The 17,217-nt window shown below is 43.5% G+C and overlaps 1 protein-coding gene across 1 annotated transcript in view; it reads left to right on the forward strand.

The window, feature by feature from the left end:
• The window catches only part of LOC115468205 (E3 ubiquitin-protein ligase TRIM39-like), a 1,720,076-nt gene that overhangs the window by 1,022,073 nt on the left and 680,786 nt on the right, over window positions 1–17,217 (forward strand). The gene's annotated exons all lie outside the window — the stretch shown is intronic.

The following is a 17,217-nucleotide window of genomic DNA, read 5'->3' on the forward strand; positions in this document are numbered from 1 at the left end:
TTTATTGATAGTTACGACGGCGCAGTGCTCCACAAATAAGCAGGTTCCCTGATGAAGACATTCGAAACGGGACCGTTGGAACCTTTGCATTTATTTATTTTTTGACCTAGCGCCTTTTCACTAAATAATTTGAACACAACCCAGCATTGAAAGCACTAAAGAACAACATCGTTCTATATTTCTGGGCAAGATAAGTGATTCAATTTTTGATATTTTCGATAGATTTAGACATTGCTATTAAGCTTTAAGGTTGAATCAGTCATGCACAGAGATCGATACAGTAAAATTTAATAAAATTTAATAAAAATAAAAAATTAAACATCGAGGGTTTTTAAGTCGATGATGACTTTTTCTATGGGCTACACAATGAATGTTCATGTGTAAACAACAGCCATAGCAGTTGAGACTTTTCCCTCATTAGCAATTTAACATCTGCTTTATAAACATTTAGAGTTGAAATAGAAACAATTGAGTTTGCAGGAGGATTTGGCCATTTAAGCTCTGATGTGGTAAGTGCAGCTGCTGGCTGAAAAAGAGCTTTGAAAAATCAGCCCTCATTATTTTAAGATGTTTTGATCTGCTACTTGAATTCCTTGATTCCTCCTGGCAGATCTGTAACCTCCTTAGAAATATATTTGCTAATCTCACCTTCAGTAACTCGGTGGCCGGCTGCTGAATCTTCTCCTCTATCTCGGTGATCAGCTGCATGAGGGAGGAACTTTGTTCTTCTAGCTGGGTCTCATTTTCCCTCATTCTCTGGAGAATCTTCTTCTTTTCCTCCTCCAGTCTCGAGAGAAGGATCTGCTTCTCCTTATTCAGAAACTGGTGTAACTCATCAAACTCAGACTCCACTTTCTGTCTTTTGATCTCTGTCTCACTCTGGATTAAACACAGAGAGATAATTCTCAGTAACACTAGAGTGATTTTGTTGCCCAGAGCTCAGGATTCAGATCCTTCATTCAACAAGAAATCTCTTTTGTTGTCAGCAGGGCCAGTAATCGAGACTTGTACCTTCTCCCACCCAAACCCATATTCCAGAGTTCCAGTGGCTCCATTACCCTCTTATCAATGGTGGCTCTGGTACAGCACTTCCTCCTTTACCAGTGGTGACTCCAGCACAGCCTTCCTCCTCTCACCACCCACTCTTTTCCCAGTCTTCCTCTCTCACCATACTCAGAAGCATATCCCCCTTTCACAATCTCCTCCATCCCCTGCCCAGCAACTCCCTCTGCCTCTCTCCCCATGTCCACTGCACCCATCCTGGTAGAACTGTTGTCTATGTCAGTAGAAGAGGGGTCTCCCTCCTTTCCTTACCACAAGCAGCCTCCATTTCACTCTTCTCCAGCATCTACCCCCTGCATCTCCCCATTCTGTCCCTTCCTCAGAATTCATTAGCATCTTCTTCTCCTCTCTCTCTTCTAGTGCACCAATGCACATAATTTTGGGTTTGTCGGGGCTCCTACTTTGGACCCATTGATGCTTAAGTTGGTTTCCAACATGGTCAGCCAGCTGCCACACTTTGGAGTCCAGCATGGCCCCGAATCAGGCCACTGTTTTCCCCAGTGGGCCTAGAACTTACTTCTTTCTCCTGCCTACCTCTCGCTCTGCTTCCCCACACCAGAGACCCTTTCATTTCTCACGACCATGCTACTGTCCAATTCCTGCCCCCTAACAGGCCCCCAGAGCAACACAGAACCCTGCAGCCATCCTTCCTGGCACCACAACAGCCCCAGAGACCCCCACTCTACACTGCTGGACTGGATCAAGCCTAATCCCAGTTCTCCATTCCCATTTTGCAGCCCACACCACCAGTGGCATAGCCAGAAGTTAATTTTTGGGTGGGCCAACAAGTTGGATGGGTGGGAACTACAAATTTTTTGAATTAGAAAAAACAGAAACCTGATGCACCCATGCTCTGTCCCTACCCTGCTCCCCATAACTTCAATGAGGGTAGCAGTGCAGGCTTCAGTGGTTGCGGGCCAATTGAGAGCTAAAGCCAGTAGAATAGGCTGAACGTCAGCCCCATTGAGCCATGGTCCTCCAACACACATATGGTATTGAAGCCAAACACATTCTGCATCCAGAGGACCTCCTGGCCCTCCACCAACAATGGATACAGAGCACAGCAAGGACATTTCCCCATAAAACTCATCATACAAAGACATTTTGGTTTCTAGTATAATCTCAATAACAGACATAAATTAATTTTTAAAAAAATCTATAAAACAAAAGTCACTGAGAACCCACAGCAAATCTACAATGCCAACACTAACTTCCAAAAACAAGGATCCTACCTATGAAAAAGAAGTGCATTAAATATTATAGTGGGGCCCTAAAATACAAATACATTTATCAGGAAAGCTGAACAAGCCACATTACTACAGAATGCTACATAGAAACATCATGCTAACAGAATACTTCACTCACACACAGAGAACACAAATGTCAAATACAGAATAAGTGACCACAAACTCTATTAATATAAATGAAACAGAAACCCCAAGAAACCAGCAGGGGAGATAGAGAGCACTCAAACTCTCTCAGTGCCCTCTTGGCCAGCCAGCTCCACTGCCTCTTCAGTATGTTTTTTGGAGGATGTGTTGATTCCCTCCAGGAGGCGCGTGTGTTCCCCTCCAGTGCTATAAATAGGAGGATGAGTTCATTCCCTCCAGTGTGTTGGGAGGATGTGTGATTCCCTCCAGGAGGTGCGTGTGTTCCCCTCCACTTTTACAATAAGGAGGATGAGTTTATTCCCTCCAGGAGGATGTGCATTCCCTCCTTTCTGAGTTCATGCCCTTGTGATGGGCCATTGTTCGCTGTGAGGAAAGCTCTTGTGATTCCCATTGCGGTTTGCCATACTGCTTTGGAAGCTTCAAATACTGAAGAGGCAGTGGAGCTAGCTGGCCAAGAGGGCACTGTGAAAGTTTGAGTGCTCTCTATCTCCCTGCTGGATTAAAGTGACCGTTGCAGAATTGATCAGAAACTTTGAAGCAGGATATCAGAGTGAGAAGGAATCTTTCAACATGAGTTCTTTGTGTTGCATTTGTCACACCTCCCTGCTAATTACCCTGAAGGTGCTCTGAAGTTCCCTCTCCCCTCAGCCTCCAGTCAAAGCCAGAAATCAGAGCTCTGAAGATTCTCTGGGCAAGGAGGGTGGGAAGCAATCAGTTGCTAAGAGATAGATTAAGAGAGGTACCTGACTGAGGCCCAGATGATCAAAAGCCCTGCGCTGTTCCAAACAGCGCCCTAAAAATAGCGCCGGGACAGCGCAGGGCTTTTCTGCATCGATGATCAAAGATAATGCATGCAAATCTAAGCAGCGCTATTATCTTTGATTATCATGTTTAAAGTGCGGAAGAATTGTGCCGAGCATGCACTCAGCACAATCCTCCCGCACTTGTTTGACAGGTCTGGGCTGTCAAACGCCCAAACCTGTCAAACAGCATGCCGAACAACGAGGCTGCCGCCGCCATGCAAACCGTCTCCCACCCTCCTGCCCAGCGACCGGGGGGGGGGGGGGGGCTGGAGGTCCGGTGGGTCTCCAGCATCCCCACCCCCCCCGAACCCAATCCTTAAGTGGCCGCCTCCCGAAAAACGCTGTCCTACCCTCCCACCCACCGACGGCGGATGCACTGGGCGGGGCTACAGACCATGTAAGGGAGCGATTCCCTTACATGGTCTGTAGCCCCGCCCAGCGCATCCCAGGATGCAATGGGCGGGGCTGGGCGCTGCCATTTTGGGCGTCGACTGACTGGAAGAGGAGGGAGGCAGGCAGGCTGCATCCCTCCTCCAACAAAGGTAGGGGGCCGGGAGGGGGGGTGTCACGACACCACAGCACACCACAGACCACCAGGGAATCTAAGGACAACGTTGGGGGGAGGATTTGGGGTGGACCTCCAGCCCCCACCCCGTCGATGGATCACAGTGGGAGATCCTTTGGCTGGAGGCGGCCAATCAACAATTTCTGGGGGTTTCGGGGGCTGGAGACCCACCGATCCTCCAGCCCTCCCCCCCCCCCGTCGGTGGGTGGGAGGGTAGGATAGCGTTTTTCGGGAGGCGGCGTGGGTTCGGGGGTGCTGGAGACCCACCGGATCTCCAGCCCTCCGTGAACATGGGGGTGGGGACCGGAGGTCCACCGGACCTCCAGCCCCCCTTTCGCGTTTGCCTTGGGGGGGAAGGGGGGCCTGCCAGCATGCAACTGCATGCTGGACAGGACTCACCATTCCTCCCCAATGATTCGCAAAATCTAACGCCAGCTCGGAGCTGGCGTTGATTTTGCTGCGGCCAGCAACCCAATCTTTGGCGCGCTGGTCGCTGATCATTGGGGATGAATGCGTTAAGCGCCAATTAGCATGCATTTGCAAGCTAATTGCGCTAGAAGCCCTGTTTAGCATGCATTTGCATGCTACTTGCGCTGAGAGCCCTCGAGTGCGCTGTTTCAGGCGCTCGAGGGCTCTGATCATGGGTCGGCTGCAAACTCTGGCGCTAGTATGGCGTTAACAGCCTCTAGCGCCAGAGTTTGCTTTTGATCATGAGGACCTGAGAGCTACTATCCCCCCCTCCCACCTTCTCTGCTCATTAACCTTCCACTGAAACCTGATCCAGTAATGATCTCAACAGCTTGAAAGGCAGACCCTCTCCCTAAGTCATTGAAGAGAGGGAAGCAACTGCAAGCAAGTCCCAGCATTGCTTTCATACAGAGTAGTCTCTACACTTCTAGCCTCCTCTTACACAAGAGCTGACTCCTCACTCCTCGCAGTCTCTCAGCCACACGAGGGTCCCCACGGACACCCATTCCTACAGTCACACACACTCGGAAAATCCCTCAGTGCAGTCTGCACTCAGGACGGGCTGGGGCCAGGCTGCAGAGGATCCACCCTCGATCTCCGCGGAGTCCGTAGGTAAAATTAAAAAAAAACAACTCACCGCAATTCCAAAAGAATCAAAATGATCGCCATAAAACTACTCTTAGGAATTTACTTCCTAACATTGATCCAAGCAATAACAGCCACACCACACGACGAAAATAACATCATACCCCTACTACACAACCAATTCTGGTCAATCAAATGCACAAACCACCACCAAACTAACAACAGAGTCTACAATGGAAAATCATCGCCCTATACAATGGAAAATCATCGCCCTATGAACAAACCGCACAAAAGACTAAAAGAGGATCAAACAAAACCAAAGCAATAAATAAACATCAACTAATAAAAGTTCTCACAAGCTCAAACACAGAAGAACCATACCTCACTATCAAAGTGGGCTATGTCAAAATGCCAGATCCACAGTAAACAAAACAGAAACACTAACTGATTGGATCACAACAGAAGCCCTTGATTTATTGTTCATCAGCGAAACATGGATTCATGACCAAAACGATCCCATCATCATCGAACTATGCCCCCCAGGATACAAAATCATAAACTGGACAAGAAAGGGAAAAAGAGGAGGGAGGCATACAACACAAAATCCTCACTAACCATCTGAACTGTGTCATATTCTACAGACCACCAGGTAACTGGAATGAAGTCCAGACAAATTTTATGGATTTCATATCAGCCACTTGCACATATAACTCAAACATACTAGTCATAGGAGATATAAACCTTCACTTAGAAGACTCAAACTCAAACAACGCACAAGAATGCAAGGAATTTTTTCAACTCTGGGACTTCAAATGGCCACAAACGCTACCCACATAAAAGGTCACACACTGGACCTGCTCACAAACAAATTCACAACAGACCGAAGCTTCAAAATAAGAGAACATAAATGGTCAGAAACTCCTTGGTCAGACCACTTCAAACTAAATCTAACCCTACAAGGGATGAAGAAAGGATACCACCAAGCAGATGAAAAAACACCATACACTACAAGAGGTCATGTGAACGCCAAAATATTTTGGAAAATGATATATGACAACAATTGGTCAGCACCTACTGACTCAACAAACTACCTTGCAGAATGGGAAAAAAGATGCATTTCCGTTCTATACGAAATAGCCGCTATACGAACAAAAACTTCACACAAAACCAATAAAACCCCATGGTTCAATGATAATCTGAAACAACTAAAAACAACGTCCAGACGACTCGAACGACCATGGAGGAAAAACAAAAATGCTCAAACTCTAAACACATGGAGAGAATCACAAAGAAAATGCAAACAGGAAATAAGATCATCCAAACGGAACTACTATAATAAAGCACAATTAGCAATGGACTACAGCGACATAAAGAGACTAACCAGCTCATTTTCGAAAGTGATCGCCGGCCATCTTCTGACATAAATCGGGAGGTGGATGGCAATCTCTCAAAAGTGGCCAAATCGGTATAATCGAAAGCCGCTTTTTTGACACCATCGCTGTTTTCCCATCGCGGAGCCGGTGAAAATTCATGAGGGCTAGTCGGCAGCATAGCGAAGGCGGAACATGGGCGGGCATGGGTGTGGCTAACAGATGGCCGGCTTCAGCGCGTAATGGAAAAAACAAAAGCGGCCTTAATGAGTATTTCGCTGGTTTTACTTGGTCCTTTTATTTTCACGACCAAGCCTCAAAAAGGTGCCCCAACTCACCAGATGACCACCGGAGGGAATGGGGGATGACCTCCCCGTACTCCCCCAGTGGTCACCAACCCCCTCCCACACTAACAAAATAAAAATAAAAACCTTTTTTTTTGCCAGCCTGTATGCCAGCCTCAAACATCATACCCAGCTCCCTGACAGCAGTATGCAAGTCCCTGGAGCAGTTTTTAATGGGTGCAGTGGACTTCAGGCAGGCAGACCCAGGTCCATCCCCTCCTCCACCTGTTACACTTGTGGTGGTAAGTGTTGAGCCCTCCAACCCCCCACCCCCAAACCCACTGTACCCACATGTAGGTGCCCCCCTTCACCCATAAGGGCTATGGCTTAGCACCCAAGGTAAGGGAGCTATGCACCTGGGAGCTTTTTGTATATATTTTTTTAATTTTTAGAAGTGCCCCCTAGGGTGCCCGGTTGGTGTCCTGGCATGTCAGGGGGACCAGTGCACTACAAATGCTGGCTCCTCCCATGACCAAAGGGCTTGGATTTAGCCGGGGTTGAGATGGCCGCTTTTAGTTTCCATTATCGCTGAAAAACAAAAGCGGCCATCTCAAACCCGGCAAACTCTGGCATTTGGCTGGTCCTAACCGTATTATCGAAACAAAAGATGGACGCCCATCTTTTTCGATAATACGGTTCTGGCCAGCTGTTTGTGGCGCTGCCAAAATAGATCGCCGGCCATCTATTTCACCGGCGCTGTTTGATTATTCCCCTCTGTACAAACTACTGAACAAACTATTAGACACCAAGCCAGTCACCGCATCGAATGCTGATATCCCACCAGCAAACGAACTTGCCAAATACTTTGAGGAAAAAATTATTAACTTACACAACAGCATGCCTCAGAAGGACTCCAACTTGGATACCTTCCTCTATGAACGAGATCCACACCCAGGAGAATGTCCGTCAGGCCGAATCTGGTCAAGCTTCAACCTGGTCACAGATGACACAGTCACACTAATGACCAACAAGCTGTCTACTCCCTACTGTCAACTGGATGCTTGCCCTAACTATTTAATGAAATCTCCCTCCAACCGATTCATTGCAGATCTCACATCCCACCTAAATCACATGTTCCAACAAGGTTTATTCCCCAAAGACAAAGGGAACACCTTACTCACTCCGTTACCGAAAGACACCAAAAAGAAAAGGAATGAAATCACCAACTACCGACCTGTAGCATCCATTCCATTAACAACCAAATTGATGGAAGGCATCATAACCAAATAGCTCACGGAATATATCGACAAATTCGCAATACTACATGAATTGCAATCGGGTTTCAGGTCCCTACATAGTACAGAAACTGTACTAATTACTCTTATGGCCAAATTCAAACAGGAAATTGCATTAGGAAAAAACATCCTCCTACTCCAATTTGACATGTCAAATGCATTCGATATGGTAGACCACAACATACTACTAACCTATAAATGTATTCACTCTGCTGCTCCCCAGTATCTCTCCACACTCGTCCTTCCCTACACCCCTTCCCGTGCACTCCGCTCCATGGATAAATCCTTCTTATCTGTTCCCTTCTCCACTACTGCCAACTCCAGACTTCGCGCCTTCTGTCTCGCTGCACCCTACGCCTGGAATAAACTTCCTGAGCCCCTACGTCTTGCCCCATCCTTGGCCACCTTTAAATCTAGACTGAAAACCCACCTCTTTAACATTGCTTTTGACTCGTAACCACTTGTAACCACTCGCCTCCACCTACCCTCCTCTCTTCCTTCCCGTTCACATTAATTGATTTGATTTGCTTACTTTATTTATTTTTTGTCTATTAGATTGTAATTAGACTCTGGAATTCGTTTCCGGAGAACGTGGTACGGGCGGTTAGCTTGACGGAGTTTAAAAAGGGGTTAGATAGATTCCTAAAGGACAAGTCCATAGACCGCTATTAAATGGACTTGGAAAAATTCCGCATTTTTAGGTATAACTTGTCTGGAATGTTTTTACGTTTGGGGAGCGTGCCAGGTGCCCTTGACCTGGATTGGCCACTGTCGGTGACAGGATGCTGGGCTAGATGGACCTTTGGTCTTTCCCAGTATGGCACTACTTATGTACTTATGTACTTATGTACTTATGAGCAGGGACTGTCTTTCTTCTATGTTTGTACAGCGCTGCGTATGCCTTGTAGCGCTATAGAAATGCTAAATAGTAGTAGTAGTAGTAGTACTAAGAATACTAGACAAGACAGGAATAGGAGGAAATATACTCAAATGGATCAATGACTTCCTAGCCGCAAAGTCATATCAAGTAAAGTCAAACTCAAACATTTCACCACCCTGGAAAACCAATTGTGGAGTACCACAGGGATCGCTCCTCTCCCTCACTTTGTTCAGCTTAATGATGACCCCATTAGCCAGGTCACTCGCCAACCAAGGCCTCAACCCATTTCTGTATGTAGACGATCACAATATACATTTATTTATTTTATTTATTTTGTTGCATTTGTATCCCACATTTTCCCACCTATTTGCGGGTTCAGTGTGGCTTACAATACATTGTGAATGATGGAATTACGATTTGTTACAACTCAGTTATGGATTACATTATGAGAAGTTATGCGGAGACAAAGTCAAAGTATTATTAAGGGAATAGGACAGAGGAAAAGAACAATGGAACAGTGGAAAGAGACAGCGGGAAACTGATAGGGTAATAGTACATTAGGAAAAGAACATTTGGTATAACATTTTCTGTGAGTAACGGTATAGATGTGATAAAATTATGGGGAATGAGAATTCAGAAGAGAATGTATTGGTGTATTTCTGAAACAGTGAGTGTGGACTTCATGTGTTTTAATCCTTACAATAAATTTTGTCGAAGAGATGAGTCTTCAATAGTTTGCGGAAATTGGTTAGTTCGTGGATCGTTTTCAAGTTGCGTGGTAGTATTAGTATATTCCGGAATTGCGTGCTTATGTAGGAAAAGGTTGATGCGTGCAGCGCCTTGTATTTTATGCCTTTGCAATTAGGGAAGTGGAGGTTGAGGAAAGTTCGAGATGATCTTTTAGCGTTTCTGGGTGGTAGGTCTATTAAGTCAGACATGTAGGCTGGGGCTTCACCGTGAATAATTTTGTGGACTAGTGTGCATACTTTAAAAGTGATGCGTTCCTTAAGTGGGAGCCAGTGTAGCTTCTCTCGTAAGGGTTTTGCACTTTCGTATTTTGGTTTTCCGAAGATGAGTCTGGCTGCTGTGTTCTGGGCTGTTTGAAGTTTCCTCAGTATTTGCTCTTTACAACCTGCGTATAGTGAATTGCAGTAATCCAGATGGCTGAGTACGAGGGACTGCACTAGGTTGCGAAAGACGGATCTTGGGAAGAATGGTCTTATTCTTTTCAGTTTCCACATGCAGTAGAACATCTTTTTGGTTGTGTTGTTTGCATAGGTTTCGAGTGTTAGATGGCGATCAATAGTGACTCCAAGGATTTTTAAAGTTTCTGAGATTAGAAGGTTTAGTTTTGGTGTGTTTAAGGCGGTAAATTCATTCATGTTGTATTGGGAGGTGAGTATTAGGCATTGAGTTTTTTCTGCATTTAGTTTCAATCGAAATGCATCTGCCCAGGTGTTCATAATGTGTAGACTTTGGTTAATTTCTTTGGATATTTCTTTGATGTCTTGTTTGAAAGGGATGTATATTGTTACATCGTCGGCGTATATATATGGGTTAAGGTTATGATTTGATAGAAGTTTTGCCAGTGGGATCATCATTATGTTGAAAATGGTTGGTGAGAGGGGTGATCCTTGCGGTACTCCACATTCAGGTGTCCATGAAGTGGACGTAGTTGAATTTGATGTGACTTGATATGAACGCAGGGTTAGGAACCCCTTGAACCAGTTTAGGACATTTCCTCCAATGCCGAAATATTCAAGTATGTGCAATAGAATTCCGTGGTCAACCATATCAAAGGCACTTGACATGTCAAATTGTAGGAGGAGTATATTGTTGCCGGTTGCGATCATTTGTTTGAATTTAGTCATTAGGGTAACTAATACTGTTTCTGTGCTGTGATTCGATTGGAATCCTGATTGGGCATCATGCAGTATTGAGAACTTGTTTAAATAGTTTGTAAGTTGTTTTGTTACCATCTTTTCGGTTATTTTGGTTATTAGTGGTATGGATGCTACTGGTCTGTAATTGGTTATTTCGCTTGCGCTTTTCTTTGTATCTTTGGGTATTGGGGTGAGTAAGATTTTTCCTTTTTCCTTTGGGAAGAGTCCGTTTTGTAGCATGAAGTTTACGTGGTTCGTTAGGTCTATTATAAATTGTTGAGGAGCTGATTTCATGAGGTTGTTTGGGCATATGTCTAGTTTGCAGTAGGATTTAGCAAATCTTTTAAGTGTTTCAGAGATAAAGTCTTCTGATAGTAATTCGAATTTGGTCCAGGTTCTGTCTGCTGGGTATATTCCGTCTTCTGGGTCTAGACAGTCTAGAAGTGAGGCGTATTCAATAGTGCTGGCGGGTATTTTAAGTCGTAGTTGTATAATTTTCTCTTTGAAGTATTTCACAAGGTTGTCGACATCTGGTATGTCTTTGCTGTTATTTGTGACTGGTGAGGTGTCTAGCAGTTTATTCACAAGTTAGAAGAGTTTGTGTGTGTCTTTGTAGTTGGGTCCTATCATTGTTTTGTAATGTAGTCTTTTAGTCTGTTTTATGGTATATTTGTATTTCCTCTGAAGTAGTTTCCAGGCATTTAGTGTTTGTTCATCTTTCTTTTTGTTCCACGCACGTTCTAATTTCCTGACTTGTGTTTTAAGTTTTTTCAGCTCTTCAGTGAACCATGGATTCGATTTTTTCCTATGTGATGTTCTGGTTTGAATTGGGGCCATTGTGTCTAATGTTGTCTTACATATGTCATCCCATTCTTGGAGGAATTGAATGGTGTCTGTATTTGTTGACCATTCATTTTGGTAGACCTGTTGTCAGAATGTTGTGGGGTCTATTTTTCCTCTCGTGGTGTATGTTGTTTGTTCATGTTTGTTGATTGCATTTATGTGTGTTTTACGCCAGTTGAGGGAGACATGTGCTTTATGGTGGTCTGACCATAGTATAGGTGTCCATCTTGTGTCAGTAAGTAGGATATTTGAGTCTGGGTCAAATTTGTGTGTAATGATGTCTAGTGTGTGTCCTTTTTTGTGTGTTGGTTGCGTGTTAGGTGCGTGCAGATCCCAAAGTTTTAAGAATTCTTTGCAATCTCGTGTGCCTGTAGAGGTGTCATCTTCAAGGTGTAGGTTGATGTCTCCTATTATGAAGATGTTTGAGGCAGAGACGCATGTGTTCGAGATGAAGTCCATTAGTTGCATTTGGGAGTCTTGCCATTTTCCTGGTGGTCTGTAGAATAGGATTGCGTTAAGGTGTCCTAGTAGGTTTGGGTGAGTTATTCTTGTCGAGGCAATTCGAGTTGTGGGGAGGTGGATTCACCCATGGTTGTGATGATGAATTCAGGTTTGTAGATTATGGCTATTCCGCCTCCTCTTTTTCCATTTCTTGTCAAGTGGGTGATTTTGTATTCTGGTGGGCATGTCTCTAATACGGCTGGGTCTGTAGGACTGTGGAACCAGGTTTCTGTGATGAATAGAAGGTCTAAATTATCAGTGGTTATCTGAACAGCATACCTTTCAAATTGACCTTATCAGAAATCACCAACATAACAGAGAACAGCATAAGCATAATGGACTCCTGGGCATCGGCTTTCAAATTAAAACTCAACAAAGAAAAGACACACTGTCTCATTCTTTCATCCCAACACAGTACTATCCACACCAGACCCACAGCCATTCGCACCCAAGAGACTACACACTCCCAATCTCAGATAACATGAAAATCCTTGTCATTACCATAGACAACAACTTAACTCTAGAGAACCAAGCAACTGCCACTTCAAAGAAAATGTTCCATACCATGTGGAAACTTAAACGGGTCAAACAATTCTTCCCGAGGGAAATATTTCGTAATATGATTCAAACAATGGTACTAACCCACATCGATTATTGCAATGGAATTTACGCAGGATGCAAGGAAAAGATCTTAAGGAAACTTCAAACCACTCAAAACACAGCGGCCAGGCTCATCTATGGAAAAACAAGATTTGAAAGCGCAAGCCCCCTTTGCGAAAAACTGCACTGGTTACCTATCAAAGAACGCATTGCCTTCAAGATTCGTACTTTCGTTCACAAAATAATCTATGGCTTAGCTCCGGGTTACATGACTGACTTAATTGACTTACCAATCAGAAATACAATTGAATCAGCAAGAACGTACCTAAACCTTCACTTCCCAAGCTGCAAGGGTTTGAAGTACAAATCATCATATGCGTCCAGCTTTCCCTATATATGTACACAACTCTGGAATACTTTACCAAAAGAACTGAAAACCACGATTAACCACCTAAACTTCCCAAAAAAATCTAAAGCCTCACCTTTTGAAAAAGGCATATCCCACAGAACAGACATAAACATTGAAGATGAAGCAAAATAATCTAAGAAAAAGACAATACTATACCCCTTCCTGTAGCTTCCACCCTTGCACACTGCATGGGCTGAATCAAGCCAATTCTAATTTAATCTGTAATTGTAAAAAAAAAAAAAACATTCTGTACTGTTCACACCGGAGACTGTAACCTCCTCTCCAGAAATATATAAGCCACATTGAGCCTACAAATAAGTGGGAAAATGTGGGATACAAATAAATAAAATAAAGTAAGTGGTTGTGGGGTAACCCCAGGCCGGTGGTTAGGTGTTTTATCACAAAATGATAATCAGAATATATTCATCTTTTGAATGACATTTCTTATGATGTCAAGATATGCAACCTTATAAATAAGGAAGTAATGGTCATAGCGCATGTGTGAGCGTTTAGCAGCCAAAACGGAGCTGAATGGTTGTTAATCCTCAGGTCTGAACAGCATATGTTTTGCACTTTGTAAAGGAATAATATTGATCAGTTTGAATGAATGAGAGAATGTTTGTAGAGGTTTGAACAAGAGGTGGAACATAGGAAGTGAATAGATATTCAAGAATATATATTTAAGGAAATTTCATCATTAAAAAAAATAGAATAAAAAGAATATATTTATTCATTAATATATAGTGATTTTGTGGTGAATATAGTTTATATAAACAGGGAGATCACGTTGAGGTTATTGAGCCTAGTTTTGAAGGTATATAAAAAAAAAGAGACAGACCTGCTGCAGTAAAAGGGGACCTCATCGCATGCCAAAAACACAAGCAAAGGCCCCTTTTTACCGCCTGGTTAATGTGTGAGATCTTACCGCTAAGTCAGTGAGTCTCAGGCCCAAAATGGACAATTCTGGAGACTACAAAGTGATGCACTTAGGGAACAGAAATCCTCGGGAGATGTATGTGTTAGGCGGGGAGAATCTGATAGGTACGGACGGGGAGAGGGATCTTGGGGTGATAGTATCTGAGGATCTGAAGGCAACGAAACAGTGTGACAAGGCGGTGGCCGTAGCTAGAAGGTTGTTAGGCTGTATAGAGAGAGGTGTGACCAGCAGAAGAAAGGAGGTGTTGATGCCCCTGTATAAGTCGTTGGTGAGGCCCCACCGAGAGTATTGTGTTCAGTTTTGGAGGCCGTACCTTGCGAAGGATGTAAAAAGAATTGAAGCGGTGCAAAGAAAAGCTATGAGAATGGTAAGGGATTTGCGTTACAAGACGTATGAGGAGAGACTTGATGACCTGAACATGTATACTCTGGAAGAAAGGAGAAACAGGGGTGATATGATACAGACGTTCAAATATTTGAAAAGTATTAATCCGCAAACGAACCTTTTCCGGAGGTGCGAAGGCGGTAGAACGAGAGGACATGAAATGAGATTGAAGGGGGGCAGACTCAAGAAAAATGTCAGGAAGTATTTTTTCACGGAGAGAGTAGTGGATGCTTGGAATGCCCTCCCATGGGAGGTGGTGGAAATGAAAACGGTAACAGAATTCAAACACGCGTGGGATAAACATAAAGGAATCCTGTTCAGAAGGAATGGATCCTAAGGAGCTTAGCCGAGATTGGGTGGCAGCACCGGTGGCGGGGCTAATGCTGGGCAGACTTATACGGTCTGTGCCCTGAAGAGGACAGGTACAAATCAAAGTAGGGTATACACAAAAAGTAGCACATATGAGTTTATCTTGTTGGGCAGACTGGATGGACCGTACAGGTCTTTTTTTGCCGTCATTTACTATGCACCTTGAAAAACAGTCGGTCCAGAGGGCGGCTGCTACAATGGTTAGTAGTCTTCATCATAAAGCATATGGGGACAAACTTAAAGATAAACAAGACTCATCAGGTTTATCTTTTTTTATGCAACATTCGTATGTGGCTTCTTCAGAAACATGTGCTGCTAATTCGACTTTCACGTATTTTCAGTTGATCGGGCTGCAAACAAAATGCTCTGGGTACATTCAGCGCTTCTAAATTGAATCTCACACAAATGTTTGCACTCTATGATTTAAGGTTAGCCCTTAAAAATCGAAATTGCATAAAAAAAGATAAAAATGCAAGGAGTTTTTATCAAATCCCTATGATAGAAAGTAATCAACGGTTGAATCCATATTCATATCCGTTGTAACCTAGGATTTATAATCCGATAGGTTTCTGAGGGATTTTCTCCTTTTTCAAGTAGAGGAGTGTGGTAGCCGTGTTAGTCCACTCTTAAGGTTATCAATAGAAATCAAACAAAATAAAACATGGAAAAGAAAATAAGATGATACCTTTTTTATTGGACATAACTTAATACATTTCTGGATTAGCTTTCGAAGGTTGCCCTTCTTCCAGATCGGGTTCTACATGGAATGTTGCTACTCTTTCAGATTCTGCGTGGAATCTTGTCACTCTTTAGCATTCCGGAATCTTGCTGTTCTTTGGGGTTCTGCGTGGAACGTTGCTACTCTTTGAGATTCTGCCTGGAATCTTCTTACTCTTTAGGGTTCCAGAATCTTGCTATTCTTTGAGGTTCTACATGTAGAGAGGTGTGGTAGCCGTGTTAGTCCACTCTTAAGGTTATCAATAGAAATCAAACAAAATAAAACATGGAAAAGAAAATAAGATGATACCTTTTTTATTGGACATAACTTAATACATTTCTTTAGCTTTCGAAGGTTGCCCTTCTTCGTCAGCCCTTTGGGAATGATGTCATTTATATACACTGTCAGCTAGCACATTTGCTTATTTCCGATCTGAGGAAGAAGGGCAACCTTCGAAAGCTAATCAAGAAATGTATTAAGTTATGTCCAATAAAAAAGGTATCATCTTATTTTCTTTTCCATGTTTTATTTTGTTTGAACTACTGATAAAGCTGTGAACTAAAGCCAAATAAACTTCCTCTGGATCTTAGAATTCCTCATACCAAAACTTTACAACTAGTCGAAAGAATCACCTTTCCCAAGGCGTGATTGGAACATTAGACCCCTTATCCCAACAGCAGGCTGGAAAGGGCCAAAAGCATTAGAGGAAGCACAAGATCTGTTATTTTACTGTATATTATTATGTATTCTCTTAAAATTGTATCTTATAGTTCTTATTTTGTGATTTTGTTTATATAAAATTATAATTTCTTGCTATTTATATTGAGATAAACCACTGAGATGGACAAATAAACAGTGTAACATCAAATAAAAATAAAACTGAACCCCCCCCCCCCTGAAATAAATGAGGGACCCTTTTACTAATCAGGTGCAAAAGAGTAGGGGTGAACCAAGAAATCTCTGTTGAATTGAAGAAACTTTATTCAGCACCAATGTATACAAGACCCGACACAGGGCTGTGTTTCAACGGATATACCGTCTGCTTCATGTGGGGGTTTTCTTACCCTGACCTGTTGGTTGTTGCTCTGACGGACTCTTTTTCTAAGGCACATTAAGCACCAAAGGGCCCTTTTACCACCGCTTTGCTGGCCACCAGTCCATGGCTTCCACAAGAGTCCAGGGGTATTGCCTGCCCCCACCACGTGCCATTTGAAGCATTGACATAATACTTTTATTTTTTCAGCGCTGGGGGCTTGCCTGGTGGTAATCGTTATTGCTGGGTTACTGAGTGGAGTGGAACGGGTAGATGTGAATCACTTGTTTACTCTTTCCATATATACAACGTCTAGGGGGCAGGCAATGAAGCTACTAAGTAGTAAATTTGACCCTCCATTGCCTCGGCTACAAAAAAAGCTTAGATTGTGGGCCCTGTAGGGACAGAGAAAGTACCTGCATATAATGTGATGGACACTTTCTACCTGTAAAGTTTGCTGGTGCAGAGTTGTCGTTAGGGGTCACTGCCCAGGACAACTGCTCCCCTTCCCTGGACTTCCTGGCCACTGGCGAACATGGAAAGTTTATCAGAAGTTTTCTTTTGAAAAATAGCTTGAAGGACCCTATAGAAGTGTCCTTCAAGAGTACAATGAATCCCTGACTAAAAGAGCTTAAAATTTATCTGCCCCATATTCAGTTGCTGGTGGTAAACTGTATCTGAGCCACTCTAAGCTTTGGGTTGTCCTGACCCTGGCATTGAATATCCAGAAGTTAATTGGGTGTCGACTGATATTCAGACTGGCACATGGTTAACTTCGTCACATTAAGGGCCCCTTTTACTAAGGCAGCTAACGGATTTAGCATATAATAAATGCTG

This window comes from Microcaecilia unicolor, chromosome 4 (genome assembly GCF_901765095.1).
Source record: "Microcaecilia unicolor chromosome 4, aMicUni1.1, whole genome shotgun sequence".
Taxonomy (NCBI): domain Eukaryota; kingdom Metazoa; phylum Chordata; class Amphibia; order Gymnophiona; family Siphonopidae; genus Microcaecilia; species Microcaecilia unicolor.